General features: G+C 38.4%; 1 long non-coding RNA gene across 1 annotated transcript in view; it reads left to right on the top strand.

Annotated features, from left to right (window-relative positions):
• Window positions 1-17,480, top strand: part of LOC139073622 (uncharacterized) — a 43,955-nt gene that overhangs the window by 11,377 nt on the left and 15,098 nt on the right. Inside the window, exon 2 of the long non-coding RNA XR_011522542.1 lies at window positions 2,956-3,044. This is a non-coding gene — a long non-coding RNA (uncharacterized lncRNA). The remainder of the gene's footprint in view (window positions 1-2,955; window positions 3,045-17,480) is intronic.

The raw sequence follows: 17,480 nt of genomic DNA, 5'->3' as shown, positions 1-17,480 counted from the left end.
ACTAGAAATAAACTTTCCTGGTCCAGATTTTAGCATCAGTCTCTAAGAGGAAATACTCTTGGCTTTAGCGAAAAACGCTGTCTGTTTCCAAAACCACTGAGAGCTTCCATGAGAGAGCTGGGCCACATGTGGTTATATGAACACTCAGAAAGCACCTTAAATCATGGTGATGACCCCAATTTCTGGCTAAAAGATACATATTATAGTGATTTTTTTAAACATTTTTTTCAGCCATGTGTAAGTCAGATTGCTTTTTCCTCCCTGTGGGAACCAAGACTCTATCAAGTAAATATACAAGCAAACAATCAAGCTTATTTCATTGAGAAAAATGGAAACTATTCAATGCTTTTTTTGTTAACTTGTTTTCTTTCTCTTCCTCTTCCTTTTCCTCTTCTTTTTCCCATCCTCCTCCTCCTCCTCCTTCTTGTCTTTTCTTCCTCTTCTTTTTAATCAGCTACTAATAGATACAACCTTAGGATGTTTCAGCACCATAGCCTTTCTTATTTCATTCAAGACTACAGTCTTACATCAAAATTATGTAGATGTGATCCATGAGTTGTCATGTCACTGGATTCTAACATTATGCATTTCTGTCTTTTTTATTTGTCAAGTTCTTAACCTTCTCATTTGGCATAATTTCTGTTTCTCATTTGGGTACTAAAACCAAGAAATAAATTGTTTATTGAAAATATTTTCTTTAGATGATCTATCTTTGCTGCTTTACAAAGCTCAACAACACATTTCTGTTTCAAAACAACATGCTAAGATTGGGATCCTCTTAGATCATGTTGGTCCTATAAATTCAATTAACAAAAATCAGACCTCATTTTAATACCTGTGTAAACCATTTTAGTGGCACTGAAAGAATAGCATACGTCAAAAATGTCTCAGCTTTAAGGAATGGTACAGAGGATTACAATAATCTGTGTAGACTTATTGGTTTAGTGAAGTCAGAAATATTCCTTCAAGAGGAAGGGAGTAGGGTAAGGAGACCACCTACAGGGAAGGAAGAAAAGAAATCATGACTACCGCCAAAGTATGTGGTGGAAGGAGTAACGTTGGTCTCTCAGATTGCTCACTTGGGTTTTCTTCCAGCTCCTTTCCTAGTTTATATTTTCTATTCTTTTCCATAGACCTGTACGTCTATATTTATTTTTCTATATTTACTTACTTCTTTATTTCTCTATTTTCTCAATAAAAAGACAATGGAAGTATCTTGAATCTGAGGGGAGTGGGCAAGTTTATGTCAGATGCTTTCAGAATGAAAACAATCTGCAAGAATCTTAAGTTGTGACCTCTACACAGAAAGATAATGAAAAATCGCCAAATCTCCACATGACAGAGATGTTGGACTATTTTCCAGTATCAACCCCATCTGATTTATATGAAGTAAGCGGATTTTCTATCCAACAGTTCAGAAAAATTGATTCCAATATTGAATATGTTTTCCTGATAGTCTCAAAATTGGAATAATAAAAAAGCATAAAGACATTCTACCTTTTTACTGCATCAAACTCATATGTGGAGCATAAACTTGCTAATAACATATCTGTAATAATTTTGTGCTTTCCAGGGGCTTTTACACACACAAATGAAAAGGCAAAGTCACGGGTTAGTAAACTTGGAACCATAAAATAGAAATGATAAAATATCTACTTCATACAATTGTTTTGATTATTGAGATTTAATTTATGAAACTTCTTTGGATTCTCTAAGGTTTTACACAGCTGTCAAATATTATTGTTTGAGAATATCCCATTTGGAATTAATAATGTCCTCAATCTTGACTTATGCATTTTAGTCATTCTAATTTTTCTTTGCATCCTCAAATTGTTTGTGCATTTTCTAAAGACGGAATTTTACAGGGAAAGAATCTTTCCACTCACTACTTTCACTGAGGCATGTGTTTAGTATCTGGACCTTGAGGTCAGCTAGACCTTAGCTTTGATTTTAGTTGAGTCCTAGTTCCACTAGGTCCTGCTTATATGACCGTGCATGTGGAACTCCTCCTCCCTGAGATTTTCAACTTTTTAGTTCGTAAAATGGAAATAATATTCTGGTCCACAAAATGAGTTTGTTGTGGCTCATGAGTGAAGTAATGTATGTTGAAGCCTGGTACAGTGGCAAGTATGTAAGCTCCCAAAGTCCACTTTGTACCATTTCTCATTTGTCTCTCAAAAAAAAAAAAACATCCTGGTACCTTACTTGGAGGCTAAAGCTCTATCCTCATTGTCATCATCTTCAGCATTCTTGCCCCACTTCCCTTCCGTCACAGCTACCTGGAAAAATCACAACTCTACATAAACCTATCCAGGTATCCTCCCCTTGTCCATGTTCAGGCTGATAAATACTACTGGAATAAAACCTACGCAATATCTCAAATTTACTCTATAAAATTCATAACATCAACCTCAACGGGGTTGCAGTGCCAAGAGGCACTTTCTAAGATTCCCACTCACCTTCCTCTCTCACTCCCACAACAGCAATTTCAAACTTTTCTTACTTTATTCAAACTTTCTCCTCCCTTGCCTCAACCCCCAACCTGAGCATAAGACTTCACAAGGAATAGAGAAGCCAACTCCTCCCTTTCCTGCATCCACTCTGCCTTTCTTCCTTCTCTCCTCTTATTGCAGAGAGATGGCCCCCTCTCTGTCTAAAGCTAAGCTTTCTCCTGGGTTTTGGATCCTGATCCATCTCGGTGAATCAGAGATCTTTATCCATTTCCTCTTTGCTCTCCTAAATATGTAACCACTGACTCTCTACTGGTTTCTTGTCACCCTTATTTAAACATATTGAAGTGTTTATTATCTTTAAGACAAAATCTGAAACCCTCCCTGGATTTCACACACTCTTCTAGCTCCAGCTGCTCAATCTCTTTTCCGTTTCATAGGCAGACTTTTTAAAGGAGTTGTTCACACTCATTTACTCAATTTCTCACCTCCCACTACTTTTCAGCTTACTGCTATCTGGCAGCCACATGAAGAACTCTACTGAAACTACTCTCACCAAGATTACGGATGACCTACTTGCTGCAAAATCAACAGGTAGGTAGTTTTCTTGATATCTTTTGCTGACTCTTATTGTAATACTTTCTACTATTACTTTCATAGCACATAGCTTTCCTTTTTTTTTCAAGTCAGCTCTTCTGGCTTTTTTTTCTTTTTTACTTTATAGACTCTTCTTCTTCATTCCATCTCTTCTATCCTGGTGTTCATATCAAGGCAATCTCTTATTCTCTTTTCATTCTCTCTCTCTCTTCCTCTCTTTCTCTGGAGTCCCCTTCACTCCCTTGATTCCACCTTTAAGGGTAAATCTTAAATTTATATTTGTATCTGATAGTGCTGTCCTGAATGCTAGACCATATATCCACCTGCCTTCTGGACAAGTCTTTTTGACATATCACATTCAACATGTCTTTGCCTAACATAGTAATGCACACTTTTGAAAAACAAACAAATTGAAAAATGAGTAAACCTTTTTCTCCTCTCATGTTCCAGTTGACCCTTCAGCTAGTCGCCAGAGTTGCAAATTGTCATCCTTGCTTCCTCCCTCTCTTCTACCAGTAGTCTTCCATTACTTTATTAATCTCTAAATCCTAGGGATCCATCTCCTCTTCATCTCTTAAATCAACATGGCTTTATTGGATATGGCAAGAAATAAAAAGAAGAGGAGTTTAGGTTAACTCCAAGATTTCCTGTTTGGGTAGAAGGAGGCTACATCTGTGGAGATGAGAATTTTGATGGATTGATGATGAGTTTTAGGTACCATGAGACTTCTAACAGGAGGAATTTGATAAGTGAGTTTTGAAATGAGGAAAATAGGTTTGAGTTGAAAATAAGACATTAATTGAAGTTACAGAGGTTAAAAATCTCAGACAAAATGTCTAAAACAAAAAAGAGAATGTTTAAGTTTCCATAAAGAATCGTGAATTTATAATTAAAGATTTGTACTCTTTAGCTCCTACTCATTTTAGAATACAGGAACTATAAGCAGTTAAAATCAGCTTTTATTAATTTCTAAGAGTTAATCTTAGCATCATCTTCAAATACACTCTATTCCCTTTCTCATATAAGAAATAGATCTTTTATATTCATCTTTATTGTTTAATTTTCCTTATCTACTTAAAATTAAATTAAATTAAAAATAGATTAAAAATTAAGTAAATTTTTAAATTAAGACAAAAATAGATTACTGCTTTCTGAGTCCAGGACTTTTCAGATTGCATTTTTATGACATTTTTTTTTTTCAAAAACTGTTCATAATTATGTGCTTTTCAAATGCCTTTTTCATTATGTAAATACTTTTAAATCATGAGCATACAGAGAGAAGTGAGGATTGAAAAATGAGCCATTTTAAAGATTGCATATTTCTTAGAATATCTCAAAATAGGTACTTTAGATGTGTGTGGCATAGTGGTTTGTGAATGGTTACTATTTACTACTATTTACTATTACTAACTTAGGAAAAAGTTACTATTTAGTACAGCAGTGGGAAGTGTAAAAGGAAAAGCAGTTCTGCATTGTGTGAGTTTCTTGGAATAACAGCTACAAACTGCCATTCAGAATGAGCCAGTCAGAGGCTGCCCTTGGCATGGCGCTGACAAGGCTCTCCTCATAGGCTGCCCTGCCCTTTGTGTTACAGAGGACTGGCTGGCTTATGAACTCAGCAATGCAAATTAAATGCTCACCAGCTAAAACATCCAGTGGAGGCCTGTGTTAGTAACGTAAGAACATCGTCTTCTTAAACAATAGAAACACGGTTCCTTTCTGCAGTATTCTCTAATTGTATTGTGAAACCATTATTACTGCATGCATTTGACTGGCCTCTTTAAATTTTCAAAAGCTTCTCATACCTATTAACTTATTTTATCTCCACAGCAACCTAACGAGGTAGTTGTGTAGGGGAGCTGTTATATGAACTGAGATAATGCATGAGAGAGTTATTTGTTAATGACAAAACCATACAAATTATACCATTAAGATGCTTGTTTTATGGAAGAGAAAATTGAGGCCAGAGACAGTGAATGACCTGATTCAGATCACATAACAGTGGGATGGTGGGACCACAGGTCAACTGACTTGCACTTAAAATTGTTTATCAGATTTTTGCACTCACCACTCGCTGGTACAGCTATAGGCAGTTGATACAAGAAAGGGATTACTTTTATAGATGAACCAATATAGAGCGAAAGCACTTCAAAAAGCTTATTTGGAGTTACTCAGTTAGCCATTAAGAGAATATACAATTTTTAACAAGTATTTTTATACTAATATCTGCCTGAAAAAACAGAATGCAGAGTGCCCCCAGCACTGTAGTTAAAGCTATTATAGCATGAAATATTGTGACAACCTGACCAGGTTTGGATCAATGATCCAGGGAGAAAGGTTCTGTATTTCATTAGTAAATTCTGGCTCACTTCTATTTGTTAATCTGGTTCCCTGTAACCTCTGCATTAAAAGTCCATTAACCATTCTCATTTCCTAGTTTCAAAGCAATTAGTTACTATAATAGATCAATTGAACTCAGAAAAGAACTGGAGTGTGACCATCTATTCCTCTTTTCGGAGCTTTAAACCTTCCATCGCCATGTATTTTCTTCTCCTGAGAGGTAGTTGAGAACAGATGCTGAAGAAAAGAGAGAACTATTGTTTCAGGTCTTTGGTTTTTTTTTTTTTTTTTTTTTTAAAGATTTTATTTTTTCCTTTTTCTCCCCAAAGCCCCCCGGTACATAGTTGTGTATTCTTCGTTGTGGGTTCCTCTAGTTGTGGCATGTGGGACACTGCCTCAGCGTGGTCTGACGAGCAGTGCCATGTCCGCGCCCAGGATTCGAACCAACGAAACACTGGGCCGCCTGCAGCGGAGCGCGCGAACCCAACCACTCGGCCACGGGGCCAGCCCCTCAGGTCTTTGGTTTTTATCACACTTACTTACCTTTTACTTGCCTGACTCTTTGTGACCTCAGTTCAGAACATAGGATTGAGAAGGTGCATTGGAAGAACATAATACTGGTTGATAATAATTATGAAATAGGAGCACAACAATACTTAGTGTTTACGGAACACTTTCTCTTGATCATTTCTCAGGTCTTGTTAAAAGCTTTACGTGCACAGTCTCATATAGGGATGTTAAGTAATCAGACCCAAGTTACACACCCATTAGTGCTGGTGCCAGAACCTGAATCCACATTTGTCCAGCCCCAAAGCCTGTGTGTTAATCATTTTGCTGTTTTCCTTTCTAGCTCAACTGAAAGTCAAGAAGTTCAGGAAGAATCTGTATAATATGGGTCCCAGTGAATGTTTGGTTCCAGGAAACTCTGATTCATTTTAATAGCCAAGATTTATTTAGAAAAAGTAAAAAAATAAATAACCACATGGGCAGTTCTCTTCACAAAGAAGTGAAGGAAAGCAAGCCAACTACTAATGATGTGCCATAAATGCAATTCTGCTATGTTCAGTGGTGATGAGGAGTCAGAAATTCCACCATGAGCTAATTGTATGCTTTTTCTAGCAAGTTATTTATGACTTCTGAGCCTCAGTTTTCTAATTTGTAAATGGGGCTAATAATCTCTATATCATCGTTTTTAATCAGTATTAAACACACACTCATTTGTAGGGTCCAGTTTAGCTCCTAAACTTAGTAGTTACCCTATAAATATCAGTTCAAGACCCTATCCTGATAGCTACCTAGTCTACCTTCCCAAAGAGGCAAGTGTTAGGTGATAATACCAGGATTGTGGGTGGCAGGAGCCAAGAACCCAGGACCAAGTAAATCTGACCAAAAGGTTAAGCAAGGAAACAGTTGGCAGATGAAGAGCTGAAATCCAGACAGTAAACTTTGGATGTTTGAAACCAGTCTTAAATTGGAGTACACCAAGTACTTCCCTTAAATCATCAAAGGATTGAACCTAGGCAGCCAAGAAAGAACCAAAAGTTACATATTTACCAGTGCAGGTGGTGAGGTCCTCAGGCAAGGATTTAGAGCTCGGAACTGCACAGGCTAACGAGGTTTGCAAGCCAGTTTCAGGAATCTAGGCAATTCTAGACTACAGATTTGTAGCATCTGCCAAAAGGAGACCTTGGGACAAAGGTCAAATTGCCACCTGTCATGAATCATTGCACACATTTTTTGCCCAGGTACTATTCAAACCCAGAACATATTGGGCATTTAAGTGGATGTCCCTCAGTGGAAAGGAAATAAAGAGTTTGATATGATAAAATTTCCTGATGGAGGAAGGACACACGCATTATGGTCTGGGACTGCTTTGGGTCCCCAAACTGGGCTGTAGAGGGTCTATACTTCCTGGGCAACTGAGAAAGAAGCTTCAATCTTCTTGCCCTCAGACTCTCTAGCTGGATCACAAAGTTATCTAGGGTTATTGTTCTATCCTTGTTCAATCAGAAGGATATAATAATTGTCCACTATATAGTTTTTTAGTTACTATGACTACATAAGAGAGTTTTAGTCTATTTTTATAGAGCATAAGACAACTAGTTAAAAACTAAAAGTTATTGCTGGTAGCTAAATTTAAGGATGAGAAACTGAGGCACAAAAAGATTAGGTTCTGAAGTCATCCATCTAAATTTAGCAACACCACAATTTGCACATAAGCAGTCTAGCTTCAGAGGGACTCACTTAACTGCCGTATTATATTCCTGTTGCGAGCAACTTTCCCATCTAACACCTGAGTCTCTGGGAGAGCAAACAAAGGAAAACATTGTTCTTCTTCTTTCCCTCTCTCTCTTTTTTCTACTTCGTCATTCTCATAAGTGCCCTCATTTGTTCATCCCCTGTATATTGGAGATTCTGCCTATTTTCATGGAAATGGAACATATTTTATTTTAACTTTAACTTTCTCTGATAAAAGATGTAAATTTTCAAGATATAATAATGTATATTAGACAAACTATATATTTTAAGACATAAAAAATGGAAGTGAAAAATTTTGACAAGGTTGTTAGAATCTGTATGTATACTTTTGGCCCTGGCTCCAGAGGCTGTTAATTTTATAAGCCAAATTATTATGATTCTGTAATTTTATTTCAAAGCACAAGGGAATTACTGAGTATTAAAGAGTCTGATGACAATTCAGCATATGATAGGACATCTTCAGTATGCTGAGTTCAACAGATTTGGCTATGAGAATAAAGTATATCCTGCTATATGTCTAATAAAATTTCTATACTTTGAAGTGTCTTGAAGTGCTTGGAGAGACCATAGAAATTAAAGCTCAATCAAAGGAACTATCCAAATGATTGCAGAATTTCTTTCTGTACCATGGGAGGCATAAAATGTACTGGATAAAAGCTTGAATTCCAGAAACAGAAGAACGATGACTTAAAGCCTGATTTGACACTTAATCTCTTTAAGACTCCATTTCTGCCTCTGTGAACGGAGAAATAGTCTCTGACCCATTTAGATATTTGTTACTGTGAGGATTAAATGAGGTGATGAATTTTTTAACACATAGAAGGCATACAATAAATGGTAGGTATAGAACATAGGATATAAAATATTGAGTAAGAAGATAAAGAGTTAATAATAAAAAAGTGGAAAAGCTGGGAATAATTAAGGTTATTTTTAGAGTGCAAAACTTGTTGATAGTCTTAAAGTTCAAAGTTCAAGTAAAGTATTTGTCATTAGTCCCTTTTTGATGTTTAAAATTGTACTCTCTTTAAACTGCTTTAGGGTAAAAATACATGAACCGAAAACAATTGCTAAAACATGTAAAACCTGAAACAGAAACAGATTTTCAGCCCTGGTAGTACCCAAGGACTGAATGACCAAGACGCTATCCCTCAGATGCATAGTAAATCAGTAAATTACGATTTGGTAAGTTACACACTAACTACTGTTTAGAAAACATTATCAATCAGGTATTTAGGAGGGAGAAGAGGAGATATGGATGCCAGTACCCCTGAGATAGAAAACTGAGGCAGTTTATTTAATCTTTGATCTTCCATTTAAAATAACGTCATAGAAATCCACCTGATGAGGCTGCTTTGCATCCAGAGAGCTACCGGACATGCAGGCCAGCTGCGGGCAATGAGGAGTCATAAAAGGCTTGTTACAAGAGTCAGACCCCTTTCTCAAGGGAAGTAACCTGTTGTAAGGAGAAAGTTCTTGCATGTTTTACACTTGAATCACCTTGAACTATTTTATGGCTGGGTAATCAGAGAAAGAAAACATCTTGAAACAGTAGAGTGGTGGTGATTGCCTGTTTTTATGGACCAGCCCGAGGTGCTGGTCTTCCCTTGCCTGCCCAGAGGCCTCCAGCTTTTCTGAAATTTGGTTTCCTCCTCATCTGAAACCTGGGAAGTTGGTCAAGAAGTAGTGATTTACAAAGTGGCTTCACTTAATCCTTTATTTTAAATAAAATCTTAGGGAGAAGACAAATAAATTTTTTAAAAAATGTAGATACTCTTTTTCAAGCAAAGTGTGCGTATGTGTGTGTGTGTGTGTGTGTGCGCGCGCGCGTGCACGAGTGCGCCAATAATGCTATCTGCTCACCTTTCCCTCCTCCACAGCATGGTTTCTCTTCTCATAATGGCTCCCTCCCTTGAACCCCTGAAGTTTCTCATTATCAGAGCACAGGAATATTCAGAGAGCAGTTCGCAAACACTTCACCAGATGACCTTCATTGTTCCTCTGAGTATTGTTGTCCACCTTTCTGAAGAATTTACATAGGCAACTCACAAAAGAAAAACATAAATAGCCATTAACTATTTAAAACTCAAAATATTTAAAACAAAAAAAGAAATGCCTTTTTATCTTGCCACATTACCAGAAATTACCATGAATGAGGGGCCGGCCTGGTGGCGTAGTGGTTAAGTTTGCAGGCTCTGCTTCTGCAGCCCAGGGTTCGCAGGTTTGGATCTCTAGTGTAGACCAAGCACCATCGTCAAACCATGCTGTGGGAGCGTCCCACATCAAATAGAGGAAGATTGGCACAGATGTTAGCTGAGCAACAATCTTCCTCAAGCAAAAACAGGAAGATTGGCAACGGATGTTAGCTCAGGGCAAATATTCCTCATACACACAAAAACATTGCCATGAATGATATTATAAAATTACAGAACCATATCATTGGTTCTAGGGACACAGGTGCTCTCATTCATTGCTAGCGGGAAAGTAAACTGGTCTAACATTTCTGGAAGATATTTGACAATACATACCAAAAGGTTTTAAGACAGATGTACCATTTGACCACAAAACTTCTCTTCTAGTAATTTAACTCAATGAAATAGATGAGAAACAAGAAAGATGTACACTTTGCTTATCAAATTATTTATAATGAGGAAAAAATGGAAATATCCTGAGTTATAACATTTTTACAGAATTTAAGTACCTATATAAATATGTATTATAAAGGAATATTTTTTAAATTAATTTGAAGAAAGTAATAAGTATAGGGACTATAAAATCTCGTGGTTCTTGCTGGGTACTATTAGAAAAAGAAAGTGAAAGCCAGATGGTCTTTCAAGCAGCATGCAAAGAGACTCTCATCTCCAACAGCTAGAAGGCAAAAAACTAGCTGAGAATCAGGCCTAGGACCTAATTATAAGGACAGAAAAGCTCCAGAGAATATTGAATCCTTAATCCTGGCAAGACTGCTATGCTCAGGAGCTTGATTGCCAAGGTGTTTGACCCTGAGATGTGGGATGGAGACATCTGCTTCAATATACTTGGAAATCTTTAATCTCCAGATTTCCTTGGATGCTGGACCTGTAGAAGTAGCCCATTCCTTCCTGTTAAAGTCTAGCGCTCCTCCTCTGCTTTAAGACAGTGCAAAGGCCTCTGACTGATAAGACCATGCACACTCTTTCAGGATCTAGTCCCACCTCTCCTACTAGCCATCAGAAAAATGACTAGGATCAAGTCACAACACTGCCTGCCAGAGATATGCTGACACTAGATAAACAATGCTGCAAGACTTGCTAATGTGTACGAATAGGATTATACCGATTGGACAGTCATCCCAATAAAAAATCATGATCCCTTGTTCTATTTTTGAACCTTATCCTAGTTTTAGATCCTGCATCACTGACTGAAGGAAAGGCTGGATCCTCATGAGGAAGCCTCTTGTAACAGCATAGCAGGTATACGTAACAATCCCCCTAAAGCAACCTACGACCATTTATGCAAGTAAGGTAGGGAATACTCAGGTTTTTTGAAAACTGTTGAACATGGGGCTTAGGTTGAGGTTGATAACCTAGGATCCAAAATATCACCAAGACTCCTTGTCCGAGAGAGAGAGGCATATGTGGATCAGCTTTAAAAAATGGAATCCTGGCCCAGGTCCAGCTCACTGGGTCCACACATCCATCTGGTAGTTATTTTTCCAGTCCCTGATATACAGTCAGAATGGTACACTTGGTAGTTTGCAGAATGCCTGCCGTGGTTCCTTGTCCTGAGGGTAACAGCTAACATAGTAGGGAACACTAAATTGAACTTCTGAAATGGGCTTCCCTCACACCCCTGCCCCCACCACCAGCCAAGATAATAAATTAAAAAAAATCACATCCCAGGAGAAACATCAGAGAACATCACCCTTCAAAACCTGAAGGATTCGAGGATGGTGGTTACCATTATATCTTTATTTAATTCACCAGTCTGATCTTTAAAAGATAGATAGACCTCGACTGATGATAACAGTTCACCACAAACTTAGGCAAATTGTAACCCCATTTGCAACTGCTGTATTAGATATAGTGTTTCTTCTAGAGCAGATCAACACAGTACATTAAATTGATGAATCTGTTTGTTTTATTTTTTTTTTCCATAGCAAGAAGGAACAACAGAAGCAATTTGAATTAATGTGGGACAGCCAAGAGTATCCATTTATGCTTTTACTGCAGGGCTGTATTAACTCTCCTACTCTCTGTCATAATTTAGTCTGAAAGGGCCTAGACCATCTGGACATTCCATAGATGGTCCATTATATTGATGACATCAGGTTAACCAGATGAGCAAGTAGCAGCGAGTATGAAGATTTTAAGACATGTCTGATCTAGAGTGTAGAAGATAAACCCTATCGAAATTCAGGCTCCCTGTTTTGACCAGTGTACCTAGTCATCCACTTTCTGTAGAGGGAAGTGGCTTGAGGTAAAAGTATATATCAACTCATTGGTAGTGGTGAATAGCTTGGCTGGATTTTTTAAGGTCCTGGAAAAATAAAGCCTGAAAAAATCAGGGACCAAGTGGTATGGGGAAGAAGCATATGGATTTGCACTAACCATGTCTCATTATTCTGTATTTTTGATGTTTTGACATCTTGGTCTGACCGTAGGATGACTACCCCTCCTAGGGCTAGCTATTTCCTAGAGATAGCAAACAACTCACCTGCAATTGCACCTTTAATGTATAAACCAACCACCTCCTATATCAGGCTCTGACATTCTGGGCCACTGTGCCTCTGCCCTAATCACCCCAGGGCCAGGTACAAGACTACTAGGGATAGTCCCTAAACTCCAGAGTCTGCTGTAATTATTCAAACTAGCCAGTCCCAAACATCCTTATCCTGTCTTAGCTACTCTTCCCCACAGAAACCACAATAAAATATCTTGCCATTTTCCCCCTCTCCCTCTGCCTGCTGATTGATCATGGTGCTTCCCTCTGTGACTCCCCGTGGTATGGACTGCAACCTCCTCCTGGGATCTATGAGTATAACAAACTGTCTTTTCAATGGCGCTTGTTGTTGGCCTCACCATATCTGTGCAATTATAAAACATATTCTTGAAGACAGGATGGACCTATGGGAATTGGCATGAAGTGTGCAGATTTTGGTGCTCAGTGCTGGTTCAATGATCTCATGGGCACATTAACCAACGTGGCAGGCATGGAGTCTATACATGTGCCCAACAGCATGGACTTTCCTCACCAAGACTGATCTAGCTACTATGCTGCTGAACATCCAAACTGCTAGTAACAGAGACCAATGCTAAGGCCCTGGTATGCTACTATTCCTTGATGAAACAATCCTGGAAGGAGGAGAAATTCAGTTTATCTGGAATCAACATATATTCTAGATATAGTTTTCCTTTCCTACCGTGTTGCCTTAGTCAGCGCTGCTATCCAAGGGCTTGCATTTTGTTTGAACTATCAACAAGGTACCTTATATAGTATCACTTCAGACCAAGACACCTGGTTTACAGCAAAGGAGGTCTGAGAGTGGGTTCATGACTCTAGGATCTTCTGGTCTTATCACATACCAAACTTCCTGGAAGATGCTGACATGGGACAAATAAGGAGCAGCTTTTCAAAGGTGTAGTTGAAGTGACAACTTGGAGATAATACCCTGGGGAGATGAGGCGCTATTCTTCAGGAAGCAGTCTACACCCTAAATCATGGCCATGTTATGGTGCTATGTCCCTGGCTGGTAAAATACATGGGTCTAAGAACCAAGAACCAGGCCCATTTCCCATCTTTTCTAGTGATCCCTTTGGGGAATTTGCACTTCTGTGAGTCTAGATGTTCTGATTCCCACAGAGGAATGCTTCCACCAGAGGATATGGTAAGAGTTCCATTAAATTTGAAGTTGTGGTTACTGCCTCAGCACTTCAGGCTCTGAGTAAAGCAGGGAGGAAGAGAGGTCGCCACTTTGGTGTGGGTGATTGGCCCTGATCATCAGTAGTAGGCTTGGTACCCAAGTGATTTATTAGTGCATATCTTCCCTGCCCAATTTTGATGGTAAATGAAACAGTATAGAAGACAGAGAAGAGCATGATGAGTAGGGGCTTAGATCCTTCAGAGATGAGGACCTGGATTATCCTACCAGGTTAGCTGCCTAGATTGCAGAGGTGCTAGCCAAGGGTGAGGGGAATCTGGAACAGGCAGTAGAGGAAGAGGAAAATGAGTGTCCGCTGTGGCCTTGAGGCCAGCTGCAGTGGCAGGGTTTATAGTTCATTCTAATAACCGTCCTCTTATAAATTTCCCCAGAAGAGGAAACCAGCCAGAAGCTTGCAGAAACTTTCGTCAGGTGTAGTCAATGGAGAAAATGAAATTGAATGGCATGAAGGGTGGGCTGTATGGATGCATTGGTATACCACAGTTTAGCACCAAGGCACTCATTCCCTCTGCTGTGGGCGTGTTAGTTGCTGATTGCTCCCAGATGAGTCCCTTTCTAGGAATTCCCTTTGGCCAAAGGAGCTGCCTTTCACAAGGTTATGCTCCGTCTCTGGAGCACATCTAATGACTTGCCATCATAGGGGACAATGGCCTGTCCTCCTGTCTCCTTTTGGTAAAAGGCGAAAGATTTATATGCTCTGAAGAGAAACCAGAGTGTTCTGTCTCCATCTGGGAAAACTCTGAAGGGCTATTCCAGCTCCAGAGCTCAGGCCTCTGTTGCAACTGCATTGCAGTTCAACTTCTCCCTGTGTCCACTTCTGCTTCCCTCACTTCCTCACGAGTATTATTCCCAATAGCACTCGCTGCCTCAGAATTTGTGTCTTGGGGAAACTGTCCTAAGTCAGCCCAGTAGGTTGTGTGTTGTTCATCGACATTTGATGAGTACTCTAATTTGGAGCCTTGACTAGCTATTTCCATTTCTAGCAACATTCAACATTCCCCTCATTCTTAGCCTTGACTTTTATTGTTTTCCTAGTAAGCTTTATACTGTGCCCCTTGCCCCACCCCGACTTTTATTAGGTAGTTACCTTCTTTGATGTAGTAGACATATATTATGCATTTTTTTATTGTTCCTTTCCCCCCACCCACAATAACACCAAGTGATTTAATAATGGCTTCCTTTGATTTGTTTAGTATATACTTTAGGAAGCTTAGAATTTATAAACCAAGTGAGTGAAGAATTAGTACCCAATAAGTATGACCTTGAGAAACTGCAGACTGACAGTCTGAGAATTCTCTACATTAGTTACAAGGGTCCTTATACTATTTAAGTAAAAATTTCAGCACTTTCAGACCATAATTTCTCCATCCTCCTGTAAAATGTCACAATGTTTTGAGGCTTCCAGAAGCTGATGATGCCATTCATTGTCTCTGTGCACTACTTAATTTCTAGCAAAACACCTGCTTTCACTTAAGTCCTCGGCAGGCTCATAATCTTCCTCTCAACTCCTAGTCATACCATAATCTTGAATGATATTAATCTCCATGCAAGTGATTTTGGCTTCCGTTCCTTGCTCTCTATAATGACAATGAACTTACCTACCATTTGACTTCAACCACCCACTCTCCAGGCCACCCCACAAACCTTGTCTAATTATTCCACCACTGAAAACATGATTGTCTTGTTCTCTGAATGTGATGCCTGATGCTGTATCTTCCAGAGCTCTGCGCTCATTAACTTACTCCACTACACCTGGTCTTTGACTTCATCTATATCCCGTAATTTTCTCATTCAATGAGACTCATTTCTTCCTTTCTTAATAATATTTTTTTCTTGACCACTATGTATATGTTATGATTGATTATTTGACCTACAGATACCCTCCCTTACAGATACCCTCGTCATCAAATAACTGCAGACCACTACTAAAATTCTTCCCATCTATTTCTAAACTGCTGGGTAAAAATCTCACAATTTTGCAGATTGGTGCCATTATAATTCATTATAATAACTCAAATTGGCCCATCAAAACCACCTCTCAATCCTACTTTTACTTGGCAGATCTCATTTCTTTCATCAGTTCTACTAAACTTCACAATTCTCGACCTTTATTTCCAATGGTCCAGCCTGGTTGTTACTCTCACTCTGAGCTTTCTGCTTCACTTTCTATAAACCTATCCCTACCAGCCCCTCCTTTTTCAAGTTTGTTGAAGACTAACTCATCCACTGTCTAAGACTTTACTCTATCAGTCATCCCTTCTTCAACCCAAACCTTCTCAGACTAGGAATATGGTGAAGTTTCTCTCGAAGATTAAGAAAAAAATAAATTCCTCCCTTAACCCCTCTGACTCTTCTTGCTACCATCCAATCATTCTTCTCTCCTTATTTTTCGAAGTGTTTTATAAAATATTAATTGACTGCTGATTTTTTAAATATGTTTTTTGCATCTTCCATGCTGTGGTTGACAGCAACATAAATAGAGCTGTAAAATGTATGATTTGGACATATTTACTGGAATAAGCCCCCCAAAAATCAACTTCTTGAGGTTGTGTATGTATATTCAAAAAGAAAAAAAAATAAAATGTGCCTAGAAGGGGAAGTTTGCTTGTGGTTATTAGTTTATATCATGAATATTAGTGTGATAATGAAAGTGCAAGATATATGGATGGTATAAAGCATCCACCCACCCACATTAACAGATGGTATAAAGCACCATGGCCACCCCCATTAACAGAGACCATGACCACTACTTTGAAGCCCACTGTATTTCTTTTCCCAGCCCCATCTTGTTACTGCTCCTAAGAGGTAACTATTATCTGGATTTTGTGGTTTTCATTCCCTTGTCTTCTTATAGTTTTACTAAATTATAAGCAAACTTAAATGATATATTATGCTATGGGTCTTGCTTATCTTTGGTCAACATTACGACCATGTTATTGTGTGTATATAAGATTCAACCATTTTATAGTACTTCAGTACATGATATGTTGCAATTATTTATGCATTCTAGTGTTAATGACTATTAGCATTTTTACTTTAGTTTAGCTCTGTGTTTTCTCCTATTACAAACAGCACAGCTACAAATATCCTTGTACAAATCTCTTGCTACACAGGCACAAGTCTTCTGGGGGTTTTGTTTTTTAAATGCCAAGTGTGTCCTTTGCATGGCTAACTGCATGCTCAGGGCTGACCGTAATCTTAGTATGATGTCTCTCCCTTCTTATATAATTATAAGTAAAAAAATACTGAAGCTTCTCTTTAGTATTTGTGAAGGGCACACATCTGCAATGCAATCCACTCATGGTACTTAGTGGGTGGGCGGGGGGCTTGCAGCATCACAGGGGGAGATCATGTTACTCAGTGCCATCATGTAATTTACAGTCTTATGGGGAATCTCTGTAAAACTGAAAAGAGCTTAAGACCTAACCATCTAATTGTTAGAAAAAAAATTAATAAAATAATTAAAACCTATGAGCCTGAAACAATTAAATATCAAAATCCTGGCACTGTGTCTATGTACAAAACAAGTGAGATAGAATGACACATTATTTCTGTAGTCTTACTTTCCTTTTTGTTTTACTTTAAAAGTAAATCTCACTGATTAACAGATGACTTTTGCATTTAATCTAGAAAATTTTTACTGAATGGAAAATCAATTTACAAGAACCTTTACAAAGAAATGTCATATTGATAATAATGTTTTCAAAATTGGATTTTTTTCTTTAATTGGTCTTTTCAATGCTAACTCAGACTGATTTCTACACAGATTGCTTGGTTATCCATTTTGCCCCCAAGTCTTTATTTTATTTTATTTTATTTTTAAAGGTATGCTTTTTGGTGAGGAAGATTGACCCTGAGCTAACATCTGTTGCCAATCTTCCTCTTTACGTTTTTTCTCCCAAAGCCCCAGTCCAGAG

The sequence above is a fragment of the Equus przewalskii genome, chromosome 9 (assembly GCF_037783145.1).
Source record: "Equus przewalskii isolate Varuska chromosome 9, EquPr2, whole genome shotgun sequence".
In the NCBI taxonomy this organism is placed as follows: domain Eukaryota; kingdom Metazoa; phylum Chordata; class Mammalia; order Perissodactyla; family Equidae; genus Equus; species Equus przewalskii.
Note: the sequence above shows the minus strand (reverse complement) of the source record. Positions and strands in the feature narration are given on the sequence as shown.